The 15,341-nt window shown below is 43.3% G+C and overlaps 1 pseudogene; it reads right to left on the reverse strand.

Moving 5' to 3' along the window:
- The window catches only part of LOC142363397 (myosin heavy chain, embryonic smooth muscle isoform-like), a 28,726-nt pseudogene extending 13,601 nt beyond the window's left edge, over nt 1-15,125 (reverse strand).
- Nucleotides 15,126-15,341: the final 216 nt, after the last annotated feature.

Raw genomic sequence — 15,341 nt, forward strand, 5'->3', positions numbered from 1 at the left:
TCAGAAATAAATGGTCAAAGAAATTGAACCATTTTCGGTAAACAAAGCATCAAGAAAGGCAGAACAATTCAGATTTGCTTATTCAAAAAATATTAGAAGACTAATGAATGCCTACTAACATTTTTCCAGAAATATGTTGTTCTAATGTGTTATTATAGAAAAGTGTAGTGCCTTCCCAAGAGACAGATGTTTTACCTTGTTACTAAGGGATGCATGCAACAACAGGAATTTCTGGAGTGTATCATTAAATAAAATGGATTCTCAAAAATGAAAAGCTAACAAATTAAACACGAGAAAGACTGAGCAGCCAAATGCAACAAGGCTTGCAAGCAATAAATTATTCTTTCAAGATTTAGATAAAAGCAACAGCTATTAAGGTATCTACATATAAGGTTACACTTAGCAGACTGGACCAGATACTGCATACACTGTAATAAGTGATCCACTCCTTTCTCGCATGATGTACAACCTGTTAACAGGCAAATGTAGCAAGAACAAACCTTCCAAATCAGTGATCATCATTTCCTGTTTGTTCTTGAGTTTGGCCAAGTTTTTGGCCTTTTCTTCTTCTTCAGCCAGCTGAGAAGTACATTCAGCAATTCCATCCTCCATCAGCTTCTTTTCCTAGCCATGAGAAAGGGGAGAAAGAATAACTTCTACAATAGAATTTGAGTCACAGAATCACAGAATTGTAGGGTTTAGAAGGGACCTCTGTGGGTCACCCAGTCCAACAACCCTGCCGAAGCAGGGTCACCCAGACCAGGCTGCACAGGACCACGTCTAGGCAGGTCTTGAATATCTCCAGAGAAGGAGACTCCACAACAAGAGTCTCTAAGCAACACAAATAACTGAATATACAAAATCCATACAGAGGTCTCATACACCAGATATAATACAGATTTCATTTCAAGTGACTGACCTGTCAATACTACAGATCAACTGGAACCGTACAGAGACATGAACACTTGTTTTCCAAGAAAGCGAGACTTGGAATTGAACACACAGGAGGTCTGGTTTTAGCACAGCATTTGTTTTACACTTTTGGAACTCTGTTTGCAATGAACAACAGTAGCTATGATAAACACTGTTTCCAGCTCTTAGGTTTGGAAGACCCATGGAATTGGAAAGAATGCATGGCAAATATCTCCCTTTTAAAGCTCTCAGTGTCTCAGCTTCCACTTGGTCAAACCCCACAAGTCTTCAGGCGCAAACTCTATAGATAACGCAACAGCAGCCTGAAATGCTTTGAGAGCTATCACTTGGTACTACCATCACTTAAGAGCAGAATCTCCACCACGCATACTGGTCTCACCTTCAGAAATTTGGAATTTTGGTCCTCCAACAAAAAGAATGGGGGGCTTGCAAGACAAGCAAGACTTCAATTAGTCAGACTGGCCGGGCCTCCGGCAGCCCTGCTTTCCACAGTTTTGACAAACAACAACAAAAATAAACCCACAACACCAAGTAACTGTCTCGACAGCCTTAGTCACTGCAAGGTGTTTTTGTATGGATAAGATCATCACTATTTTTCAAAAATCAAAAAGGTTATGAAAGAACCAAGAGGAAAGCAATACTTACAGAGCCTGTGGCTTTGTTTTTGCCCTGTACTTCAAGTACTTAAGAAAGGCAATCCTACAATCGAGACAGAAGCTTTCTTTCAAGAATTACCGTCCACATGAGAAGCAAAGTCTTAAAAAACTGGAATACCTTTAACTTTTGCCAGAAAAAAGGGTAAATGGAACATGAGTGTAATAAAGCAAAACAAAAAAATCCCCAAAATCCAAATTTGCAGTTTCTGCAGAAACGCAGAAATTTTCAATTCCCCTATTCCCTTGTCTCAGTCAGCAAATGTAACAATCTTGAGCTTCACACCAGAGAGCCTAGGGAGAAAACGCGGTGGTGAAACTCAGACCACAAGAAATTTTCACACCAAGACAGACGCACACTTCTTCCGTTTATGTCTACTAATTTAAATCACTAGCAACTAGCACTGTTTTAGTGAAGAATAACAGGTTTTGACAGAGTTCTGTAAAGCAGCTAGCAAAGGTTTAGTTTACTCAGCTAAGTGATGTGAATTTTGCAAAGCTGCATCATACCTGCTCAGAAAACAACTCAGGATCTAAAAATAAGGTTAGATGTTTCAGTATGAAGCTACCGCTCCTTCCGAAATCACTGGAGAAGGATAGGTACACCTGGGAACTTAAGAGACATTTCTTTTGCTTATCTTCAGACAGGATAGACTGCTTCCTCAGGGTGTCCATTTCTGTCCTCACTTAGAAACAGAACGGAACATAATCAGACACACACTTAACTTCTGTGTTTCAATTAGGGCAGTTAAAGCTCATCTGGGAAATCCTCACCAAGGGGAGCTTCAGTCTGAATGAGCCTACCCATGATCCTGTACTTCAAAGCCAATTATATTTCTTCTGAAATTCATAAAACAGATTAAACAATTTAGTATTTCAGCTACAAAGGCAAACGCAGTCACTGAAAGCCATCATTAACCTGCAAGTACCAGTAATTATGTTACGGCTGAACTCGATGACCTTAAAGGTCTTTTCCAGCTTAAGTGATTCTATGCTTCTATTTCTGAAGCTTAAAACGGCACCACCTAGAAACCTGAATTTTAGTGACAATAAGAGTGGGTTTGGGATGTGAAGGCTTTGAGGAGCAGGGAAGTGAACAAAAGTCTAATTCCATTCACCTGAACCAGAGGTACACAGTACCAGAATGCCTAGAAGTGGATACAGCGGTGGTAGATGGATGCAGTTATTTATAGAACTTTACTTCACACACTACCACGATGGAACACACCTGCCCATTTCAGGTATCTGACCATGAATAGGGTCCAGGTATGGCCACAGTCCAGCTTAGAGTACCCCCTTAACCTCACGCAGCCTGGAGAACCTGCAAGTTCATGGCAGCCCCCAGGCAGTGAGTGACAACCAGCACTTTTCCTTCTTTTGGAAAGCTGTGTATGCAAACTTTTTTTTAGTTATTTCTACATTTTGCACTGACTTCCCTCCCCATTCAAAAACACAAAGTTTCTAAACTAAAGCAGAGCCCAAGAGTCAGAATTAGGACTCATTACTTAACCATATTAAAGCAGCTCTAACACATGCATTAACACGATTTCATTCTTTTCTCTCTTTCCCATGCCACTTAGTGCACACAGGATTGATGAGCCACAAAGCCAAGTAGTTTAGAAGACTCTGTTTACTCCCTACCCTCCTTGCTTAATCTGTCAAAAACCCTCTCTGGACACATGAGCCTCCCCCTCCACTCACCAGTTACCTGTCCTTGTTCTCTTCCTCACCCTTTCATTCTAAATAACCTTTTCTCCACACCACCTGAGTCTACAGAGGAATAATTGAGAGCAAAGGCAAGAGAGGCTCCTATGCTGGCCTAGGAGCATGGGATAGCTGACCAGACCAACAGACACCAGTGTGGGTCACCTTTGGTCTGAGATGCCCAGGCTAAAGCACAATGGTTGCCTTTAGAAAGCTGGTCCATGTATGACCTGGTTAACAACCGAATAAACCACAATATGCCTGGTGCAGATAAAATACGCTGATTTACTGGTAAAGTTCTTAACACTACCACCCCACTCCCCCCAAAATCATTAGAGCGCAGATGTGTTGGATGTGAAGCTAAAGCTTCCAGTTATTTACAACAGATATCTTCCATCTTTTCTCCCTTGCTACGCACCAACTAGAACTGTACACGTGTTAGTTCTGATGCTCAACCAAGCACACTGCAGACAAGGATTCAGGCTCACTTTCATTCCACCTTCAATCTATAGATGAGCCTGTTCATAACTCACTGCCGTGCGCTTCTCCCTGCTCTCCATCACCTGGCTCTAGAAAGCCCAGACTCAACTCCTAATTTAAGGGACTACCCTAGTCTCACCTAGCTCTGCCAAGTCCAACAAGCACTAAAGCTTCTCTTCTACCTTTTTACCACCACCACCCACCCACGCTTCCTAGCACTGTGTCCAAGACAATACCTTTAACATTCTTTGTGATTAAACAGAAATGAGACAGTGTGGCTACAGATTCAAACACTCAAAAACTAGGAAACGTTAGTATTCAGGCTGTTCGGCGCTGTAATTCCACCCTCCGTGGTTACACTGTGTTACTGGCTCCGTTCCCCACAGGACCCCTGCCTGGGGATGACGTGCCAAGGGCTACACAGGACTCCTCTGCAGGCACACAGCCACTAGCTGTGATGAAACAGGGCGGCTGGGAAAGAAAAGTGTCACAGACAAACAGCTGAATGCCAGACACAAGAAGGCTGTTGAAGCTCTACTCATGTAGAGCTCCTATGTGATGCTCCTTGCGTAAGCCAAACATTTCACAGCCAGTGCCGCTGGAGAACGTACATGGTGAGCATTTGTGGCATGGCAGACCATTACTGTTACTCTGGCCATGGCCTGAGGTATCAAACTGGGGGCTGCGTTTGTTTGTAATACTTCTACAGCACCCTGTAAAGGTTTGCCTGTCAGGCAAAAGAGACAAAGTTAACCCTACACTTCAGAATGTTGTCAGGAAGATAATTATTCATTCATCAGCATACAAATTGTTCATAAAAAAAAATCCATGCAACTTTCAGAAGTCTCAGTAATATGCATAGCACTGATAATTATTCGTTACAGGATGAATAAAAGTAAATCCCTGACTTGCTGTCTATTTAAGAAGCCTGTTTAGCATCATCTTTGTGCACAGGTCAGTGCAAAGGCTGTACAGATGGATACTACGGATCACCACCAGCCCTCTACTGTTTTCTAATGTATATGTGAACAGGAACAAGTTAGGGCTGCTTAAATATAACCAGTTCTGACACTTCCTAACTTTTGAGTGTTAGGTGTGTAGATTAGACATTCTTCATCTGCAGTATATAAATAAAAATTAATTGTTACAGAAGCGAGACTCATTTGTGTTTTCAAAACGGTTTAGGTTACGTGAACATTTTGCATTTTTCATAAACATATACTTAATTCAGTGCTTACTATAGCAGTGCATTGAATGAAGCGCACAATCAAAGTATCAAACTTCTATTCAGGACACTACCCTATTCTTTTTACTGTGTCTGAACTATGTTTTACAAAGAATAAAAACTTTTCCAGTCTTCATCGTGACAGTCTTCGATGGCTCACGAAGCAGCTGATTACACTCACCATCTTAAACTCCTGTCCCATTTGATCACGCTGCTAAGCAGAGAATTAGATTCCAGTTCAACCAGCAACTTAAACAGAATTAGCCAGCACTGCATTAGACTGAGCAACTCATCCTTCCCTTCACCAACATCTTCCACCCCAGCTTTTTTCTGTGCCTTCACTTCATATCAGTTATGCAGCCACGCAACAAACAGAGGAAACTTGTTTCATCTAAAGCCAGATGGACTTCATTTCTTCCCCGTGAGGGTGATGAAACACTGGTCCAGGTTGCCCAGAGAAGCTGTGGCTGCCCCCTCCCTGGCAGGGTTCAAGGCCAGGTTGGATGGAGCTGTGAGCAACCTGGTCTGGTGGAAGATGTCCCTGCTGATGGCAGGGGGGTTGGAACCAGATGATCTTTAAGGTCCTTTCCAACCCAAACCATTCTATGATTCTATGACTTTCAGAACAGTAGTTTGAGCCTGCAGTCTCCAAGCCCAGTGAGTGGCCACAGGAATTGTTAACGATGACAAAACTCAAAAAGAGGACTACTTTTAGCACAGGTACTGGCACAAAGTGCTTATGGAAACACAGCCAAACAAACAAGGAGTACTTTTTAAACCCCTATTTTTGACTGTTTAAGTGGTTAAGCACAGGAAAAGTTTTGCAGAAAAGTTGTATAATCTTCATCACACAAGGTTTTCAAAACTCAGCTTTAAAGGGAAGCATATTTTGAAAGGAGGCTCGACAAGAGGCTCACAGAAGTCTCTTCAACCTGGTGCATTCCAAGCTGTCAATAGTGTGTTTAGAAGTACTTGGTATACAAACTCTGTGCAGTTCCATTCTCTGCATAATTCCCTTCCCCTCCAAAAAGTTGTAGGCAATTATACTCCTGTAGAAATTTTAGAAACACTAGTTTTGTTCAAGGCTGCACAGCCATAAATCCAAGAATATTTATAAATCAAAACCCACACAGAAAACAAGTTCTGAAGGATGACTTTCTAAATAGCATTCTGCAGAGCCATGTATTCCCCTAGCACATGACAATGCTAATGCTGCCGACACTCCAGTCACAGCATCCTCCTAAGGCCTCCAAATCTATCTGCAGAGCAATCATTCCCTCTCTCCAACTTCAAATTCTTGCTTTTTTTCCTTCACAGACTGGTCAAAAGTCCTCTCCTGGTTTTCTAGGAGTTTGAGTCTTGACACATTCCAGAATATCTTAATATTAAGTGTTATACACTAGAAATTACAGAAGCTGATGCTTCTGAGTCTGATAAAGTTTGAAAACTTCCAACCACATACGCCAGTATCGAATATAGCAAGCCACTTGCTTCTAGCAAGTTGAATTAATATTCCACTGCAAAGAGATCCAAGTGCTCATAGCAACAGATATTCAAACCCATCCATATCTTGTAAAGCAAAATATTGATAAAAACTCATTGTGAATTTTGAAGTCTAGCAGTAAATCTGAAGAAAGTTCTACATAAATCAGTTAGTGACAAGTTACCAAAAAACCCAAGACTCTGACATAAGTGCATATGCTTTTGTCTGTAATGTACTAAAACTAGAGCTTTTTATTAGCTGCTCGCTTGTAGACATATCAAGTCTACAGCAGTTTTGAAGCTTGATGATTCTTCTTATCTACAAGATAATTTTTGAAAGAACAGAAAGCTTGTTCACAAATATAGTACTGAAAACTGCATCTGTGGGAACTAAATTCACTAAGACTTGCCCAAGTTAATTAAATTTTTGGAAAACTGGCATACACTGCATCAGAAAGCTTTGATACCGTTCCTAGTTACAATGGTTGCATAAAGCCTTTAATTTCAGAAGAGAAGTTAAACAGCTAACATCAACTGGAAATTTTAATGTAACTGCTCATTTCAGCCCCTACTAAAGAGAAAATAACGGTTGAGAAAATTATGTGGATTACATTACAGCTTATCTTTAATAAAAAAGTTATGGTTTTTTTAAATGCAAAGATGGTAGTTTTCAAAAAGAACAATAAACAAATGATAAAATATCCCAACTTACGGGAATATTATGGTCCTTTCTTCCTTTATGGGAGGAACCAACACGAGCAAGGTGTTGAATAACCTTCTTCGTGTTTTCAGTCTTCCCAGCACCAGATTCACCTCTGCAAAACATTTCAGACATTTTCCTCAAAACTGATTTTCAACAACTTATGAAACCTTTGTTTAAAGCAACCTCATTTCATTCCATTTACGGCTTTGACTACACAACAGAACTTCACTGTCTAGAACAAAAAGCACCGATGTTGCAGGGAACTAAATGGTGTTTGTTTAAAATACTTTCTTCATCCTAAAGATCATCTTAGCATTAAGATGTTGATACAATGCATCACATTAGTGTGATTAAAAGCTTTTTGCTATGTGCCTGAATTCCTGTGTTACCTTAAGTAACAAGAAACAGCCCTGTCCTCTGCCTTGATCACAAGTCCAGAGACAGATTTACTCAGAGTGCAGAGACATATATATTAGTTTTCTTAAAATCATTATACACACACACTTTTATATTTAGCATCATTTTAATATATTGTATATACCAGGAGCTGGTTATGAGTATTACCAAGTTGATGGAAACATTCAGTATCTTTAGAAGCCAGTTTCAAAGTACAGTAAAACATATTTTAAAGAAACAGATTCTTTGCACTGCTTATCACAGACTCTTAGCTAGTTAAAAAATATATTTCTGGCCATACGGCTACACGAATTCATTAAGAAATGAATTTATTAGTGCAGAGTGGTACAGTAGAGAGATAAATAAAGACAGCAAATGCACATTTACTTCTTAAGACAGAGGTAGAGTTAAAGCAGAACGTGTTTAGACAGAATTTATTGTAGTGTTTACATACATGATATTGTAGGCAGGAAGCGTGACCAAGTTCATATCACTATAATTACAAATGATGTTACTACAGCTCTTTTTAAAAAAATAAAAATTAGGTCTTGTCTTCAGATAAGTCCAGGCACATCAATGGGATTACCAGGTCTCACTTAGCCATGATTAACTGGCAGTAAATTACTGGAGAAAGATCCCATTTCAAGCGAGACAGTGACTGCCACTAGCAACTCTGACGGGTGTGAAGCAGAAACGCATTTCATTAGAGGGATTTGTGTGGAAAAAGTCAAAGTAGTTCCGTCATTCAACAGTCCTTCAGAAATTAAAGGCTGGAAACCAACTACTTTAAGAATGACAAGTGTACATTTTGCATGCTTGCATATTTCTCAGCTAAGATACTCAGAACAGCAATGTTAATTTAGCAGGGGGAGTTTAAGCACATTCTTACAGTCTTCACCTTCCTCCACCATGCTGCATACGTCAGTTTTGCAGCTAGTCTGCATTCACTTGGGTATTTAGTACCTTCAGACCTGCACTTCTTGATCAGATAGGCAGCTTAGAAGCATCCCTATCCTCACATTACACTTAACCTCCGCAAAAATGAGACAATATAGCACTTGAAATTTTAACTTTGCATATACAGAAAGGATATCACCCCAGAAAGGATATCACCCCAGAAAGGATATCACCCGAGATGTTCAAAGAGAATGGACTCTAAAACAATCTCATTTCTTCTTACCTTCCAACCCTCTCAAATGACGGAAAGCCCACGGGACAGCTGCGCTAGCAGAGGTGACCTCTCGCTATGAGGTGGCCATATGTGCACTCCTCCACCCACGAGCAAGCAGCAATGGAGACTGAGGAAGTGCACTCACAGCAGTTTAGCAAACCCATCACGGAAAAGTAGCCTACAAGAGCTAGGTACAAACTTCAGGTGAAACAGCTTATCTGTTTGACCTGACAGAACAGTATCAGTCCCTAGGTTTTGCAGGAGAAAACTTTTAACTGAAAACACTAAAAAAAAAAGTTGATTCTGCAGACAAGCTATGGGATATTTATCACAGCCTCAGTTACCAAGTTGTGGCCTGCAATACTAGAGGGTTAATCAAGGCACCTGATTTTATTGATGGCATACATCAATAAAACAGACCCGCTCTCTCGGACCGCACGGGCGCCGCACGCTCCCGAATTCTCAGAAGCAACTACATCAACCTGTCCAAAACCATTTTGTTCCATTGTTCCTCATAAGACAAACATCACTGAAAAATAATACAGAATACCAGAGATTAAAAATCACTGTGCTCAATTAGTCAAAACTTTCCAGTGATTGAGAGAGTAGTTCCTTGAAACTTGTTGACTATGCTAGCTTTACTCATTGCATGGGAAAACTTGGAAGGTATTACTTGAAGAGCTGGTTACAAAGAAGATTACTCTGACAATTAGCTAATGGATAACTCGGTTTCATTTTTGCCAAGATACCATCAATGTGCAACACAAACTGGGTGTACTTTGGGACCGCTACAAGTGGAAGAACACACTTTGACTCTTAATGAACAATCCCATTTCTACCCAGGCCACAGTCTCCACATACAAGACAAATGTGAAGACTGACAAGCAGGAATAAAAGACCTCAGGTGCCAATACAGTCTCCCTTTTACTACAGTGTTTACATTAACATAATTCATGACTTCAAGCAATATAATAATATAATAAAAGCAGTCTTGCTTGTTTCTAGATGTGTATTAAAATATGCTTAATGCTAAAACTATTCTAGCAGATAAGAGAAGCAAGAAGAGTAGTACAGCAAAATATACATTTACGTTTTAAAACAATCCCGTTTGTTCTAACTGTCATCAGAGCTTGGGAATGCATTATTAGTTGTGCCTTTAAAATTGCACAAAATCTTTTCTGCCAAATCATAGAAACAAAGTTTATCAAAATTTAAAGGAGGAAAATCTACTCTGACACATCCAGTGACGAGAAAATAGTAGAATAAATACAGTCCAGATGTCGACTTTCTAGAAGGGCAGCACACATTGGAAGAGTTCAGTAATCAACAGGATTTTCTGGCATACGCACCAGTAAAGCTTCATACAGCACAGGAAGGTCGAAAGCTTGCAATACATTCCTTTTGGTAAAAAGCCTTTAAATCTAATAGTGATTTTTTTTTTTCCTCGAGAAAGTCTTTATGCAAGTTCTCATTCAAAAGCAACGCTAATGGATGTTATCATCCTAGTTCTCCTCTCCCTGGAGCTTCCAAGTATGCCAAATATTTCCTGCAGGACAGAGTGTTAGATAGCTCTGCTGCCATATACTATAAAAGAACTAGAAGATTTAGGATTAAGTCCTTTTCATTTACAGAAATAATGACATCTGCGTACTTTAGTTCTTTCCTAGGAGTGCAAACACACAGATTATAAAAATAAATTAAAATCTACCTCTATCAACCTGCCCAAAAAAGGTAAACTTTTAGTAACACTATGTACAATATTTATGGAATGGAGATTGTATCACGAAGCTAAAGATTAACTTTTTCAAAACCTTGTTTTAATAAAACTCAATTAATATGTTACCATAAATTAAACAACCAGAACCCTTGGCTGAGATCCTAGCCTTACTTCAGTCAATGGCAGCTTTGCTAATGACTTCAGTAAGGTCGTAATTTCACCTGCTTTATTTCAGTCTCAATTCCACTACCAGTAGAAACAAAACCTTACCAGCCCGAATTCAAATGCTGTATCAACTCCAGCCAGGGGCTACGGCAAACAGCGCAACCAAGCAAGCAAACCGTCCTTAGCAATAGCCTCAAGCTGGAGGTACAAGGTTATTCCATCAATTAACTGAAGGATCTCTCCATTACAAACTACGTTACAGAGACAGGTCAAGGAAAGTGTGACAGTCGCTGGTAAATTGATGCAGTATCTAGAATTAAAGCTTTTTTCCCTAGAGCAGCAAAAGCTTCTGCTCTGAAGCTGCTTCAAACACATTTAAAATACAAAAAGCTCAGCTGGCATAAGCACTTTGAAGTTTCTACATGGTTTTAAATTCATTGCGTGTAAAGCTATAGAGTCCTTTCCAATAAAGGAAAGTACTTTTCAGGCAAATTTATCTCAGCTACACTTTGGTTAGCAAAAGTTAGTGACTGACTTCTCAACCAGCTGCAATTTCCCCCCCAAGCAACTTGAGCCCAGATCTTGCACAGAAGTAAAAGGCATTTCTTCTGCTGAACAGATCGCCATCGAGAAAACAAGTAAAGCAAACATAGCGGGAGAGGACTCGCAAGTCATAAAGCAAATCAGCAACACGCAGGAACGGAAGCCAGTCTTCTGACTTCCAGGAGAACAGCGTGCTCTTCCCATGCGGCCCACTTCTAGTGGCAGTTGTTATTCCACGAACAGGTCAAACGCCTGCCTGGGAAAGACGCTGTTCTAAAGGAAAACGGTAGCAAAACAGTTGCTTTTCTTATTGTCAGGCAGGTTTGCAACATCTGCACATCTTCTTGTGACAGCTACAGTGCTTTGGTTTCGGCTGCCGCCAGCAACAAAAGCGCCACGCGGCCCCCCCCTCCCCCCCGCTGCGGTGCGGAGGAGAATGGAAAGAAAACAGGCAGAAAACCGGTGGGTCGGGATAAGGGCAGTTTAACAGAACAGCAAACAGAGGGAAACAGGAACAACAACGATACAGATAAGGAGAAAACACGAGAAAAAACAGACCCGCTCTCTCGGACCGCACCGGCGCCGCACACTCCCGAGCCGCGAGAGGGTTCTCGCCGAGCCGCCCCCCCCACCGGAACCCAGTGTGACGTCACAGGGTATGGAACACCGGGCTCTGTTTGGCCAGGTGGGGTCAGCCCACACCCCCCGGCTGTGCCCCTTCCTGGAGTCCGGTGAAAATTAACCCTGTTCTGGCCGAACCCAGGACATACAGCACTCAGCACTGGCAGGACAAGGCAACACCACCACCTCTTCCTGAACTGGTAAATGAGTTTCTGGATTTTAGGGAAGTCTAACTAGTTTGAAATTCCTTACTGAAATCGCACTGCGAGAACTGGCACCCTTCCACCACCACCCAGCTAGCCGTTAATGTCACTAGCAGATCAGGGGCTCCGCAGAACGTGCAGTGTAGTGCTGCGAGTCACGTAGACAGAAGGACACAAAATGACACATGCAAAGAAAGCTTTAAAATTCAAAGACAGACTTCTCTTCCTCTTGCTACCTTTGCACAAAGTCTACTGCAAGCTAACAATATTTCCAAAGATAAACATCTGGAGTATATTAGGATGGTCAGATGCAGTTAGTGTCATCTGTCCCATTACAGATCATATCTGTGACTTAAATTGCTGAAAAACTGTTTCGGTTTCGGCTGCCGCCAGCAACAAAAGCGCCAAGCAGCCGCCCCTCCCCCCGCCGGCGTGCGGAGGAGAATGAAAAGAAAGAGGCAGAAACAGGTGGGTCGGGATAAGGGCAGTTTAACAGAACAGCAAACAGAGGGAAAACAGGAACAACAACGATACAAATAAGGAGAAAACACAACAACGAACCGTACAACCCAGACAGCCGCTCTCCCGAAACAGGACCGGCGCTGCGTCCCCCCAAGCCGCGAGTGCCTTCCCGCCGCCCCGCGGAACCCAGCGTGACGTCACAGGGTATGGAATACCGGGCTCTGTTTGACCAGGTGGGGTCAGCCCTCACCCCCCGGCTGTGCCCCTTCCTGGATTCCGGTGAAAATTAACCCTGTTCTGGCCAAACCCAGGACATTATCCACCCCTTATTCCATACCGTCTACGTCATGCCCAGGTCCCCCATTGTCCAGTTGATCACCACCACTTCTCCTGTCTCCAGATATCATTCCCTTAGTCTATGGATCATCACTCTAAAGTGTCCATTGAGTTCATTTAATCCATGACTTTGGGCTCCATCTGTCGTAATGGTCTTCCGTGGCAGGAGGGGTGATGTGTGGTGATGGGCGGTCACTTGCTGCATCCGGAGCTCACGGCTGATGTATCTGGTGCAGCCCGTGCCCACAGTCTGCAGGAGATGTTGATCTTGATGAAGTTGCTGGATGCCAGTTGTTGAAAACCAGGTCCAGTTCCATCATCGCTGTGCTCTGCTAGGTTTTCATCGAAAAAGTCCATCCTTCTTTAATCTGGATGATTCTTACTATGCTACTACTGGTACAAAATATAACAATTATAACAGTGATGACAGACAGTGACAGGGTTATTTAACAATTAACTTTATACAATTTATTTATGGACTATTCTCGCCCGTAATCAAATCCCCATGAGGTACACATCAGACTTCCCCATCCTTCCGCATTACCCACCAGGTACACCCAGGACCTTGAGCATAAAGAATCCCGCGGACGGGCTTGCCTTTGCCCGAGGCAGGACTAATCCAAACCGTCTTCCCTAACATGTTCCGCATGTGCACTACAGGGACTTTATCCCCTTCCACGGGGTGCTGAGGTTTTGACTGGGCAGGACCAGCCCGGTTGGTGGACCCTCTGGTGTTAACCAACCAGGTGGCCTTTGCTAAATGGGTATCCCAATTTTTGAAAGTCCCACCCCCCATTGCCCTCAAAGTGGTTTTTAGCAGCCCATTGTAACGTTCGATCTTTACAGAGGCTGGTGCATGGTAGGGGATGTGATACACCCACTCAATACCATGTTCTTTGGCCCAGGTGTCTATGAGGCTGTTGCGAAAGTGAGTCCCGTTGTCCGACTCGATTCTTTCGGGAGTGCCATGTCGCCACAGGACTTGTTTTTCAAGGCCCAGGATGGTATTCCGGGCGGTGGCATGGGGCACAGGGTAGGTTTCCAGCCATCCAGTGGTGGCCTCCACCATTGTGAGTACATAGCGCTTGCCTTGGCGGGTTTGTGGCAGTGTGATGTAGTCAATCTGCCAAGCCTCCCCATATTTATATTTTAGCCATCGTCCTCCATACCACTGAGGCTGTACCCGCTTGGCTTGCTTGATTGCAGCGCATGTTTCACATTCATGGATAACCTGTGCGATGGTATCCATGGTCAAGTCCACCCCTCGGTCACGAGCCCATCGGTATGTCGCGTCTCTTCCTTGGTGGCCCGAGGTGTCATGGGCCCACCGAGCTATAAACAGTTCACCCTTATGTTGCCAGTCCAGATCCACCTGAGCCACTTCAATCTTAGCAGCCTGATCTACCTGGTGGTTGTTTTGATGTTCTTCAGTGGCCCGACTCTTAGGGACGTGGGCGTCCACGTGACCGACTTTTACAGCCAACTGCTCTAGCCGGGCAGCAACATCTTGCCACAATGGGGCAGCCCAGATAGGTTTGCCTCTGCGCTGCCAGTTGTTCTTCTTCCATTGCTGCAGCCGCCCCCACAAGGCATTGGCCACCATCCAAGAGTCGGTGTAAAGATAGAGCACTGGCCACTTCTCTCGACTGGCAATGTCTAAAGCCAGCTGGATGGCTTTCACCTCTGCAAACTGGCTGGACTCACCTTCTCCCTCGGCAGTTTCTGCGACTTGTCGTGTAGGGCTCCATACAGCAGCCTTCCACCTCCGCTGCTTCCCCACAATGCGACAGGACCCATCCGTGAACAGGGCATACTGTTTCTTATCTTCTGGCAGCTGGTTATACAGTGGGGCCTCTTCAGCACGTGTCACCTCCTCCTCTGGCGATGCTCCAAAATCTTTGCCTTCTGGCCAGTCCATGATTACCTCCAGAATTCCTGGGCGACTGGAGTTTCCCATTCGGGCGTGCTGGGTGATCAGCGCAACCCACTTACTCCACATAGCATCGGTGGCATGATGCGTAGAGGGGACCCTCTCTTTGAACATCCAGCCCAGGACCGGCAACCGTGGAGCTAGGAGGAGCTGTGCTTCAGTGCTGACCACTTCTGAAGCACCTCGAACGCCTTCATATGCTGCCAGAATCTCTTTTTCAGTGGGAGTATAGCGGGCCTCGGATCCTTTGTATCCCCGGCTCCAAAACCCCAGGGGTCGACCTTGAGTCTCCCCTGGTGCTTTCTGCCAGGGACTCCAGGTTGGGCCATTCTCCCCGGCTGCGGTGTAGAGCACGTTTTTAACATCTTGCCCTGACTGTACTGGACCAAGGGCCACGGCATGAACTATCTCCCGTTTAATCTGTTCAAATGCCTGTCTTTGCTCAGGACCCCATTCAAAATCATTCTTCTTCCGGGTCACATGGTACAGAGGACTTACAATCTGGCTGTAATTTGGGATGTGCATCCTCCAAAAACCCACAACACCCAGGAAGGCCTGTGCTTCCTTTTTGCTGGTTGGTGGAGACATAGCTGCTATTTTGTTGATGACATCCATTG

Source organism: Opisthocomus hoazin, chromosome 16 (genome assembly GCF_030867145.1).
Source record: "Opisthocomus hoazin isolate bOpiHoa1 chromosome 16, bOpiHoa1.hap1, whole genome shotgun sequence".
NCBI lineage: Eukaryota > Metazoa > Chordata > Aves > Opisthocomiformes > Opisthocomidae > Opisthocomus > Opisthocomus hoazin.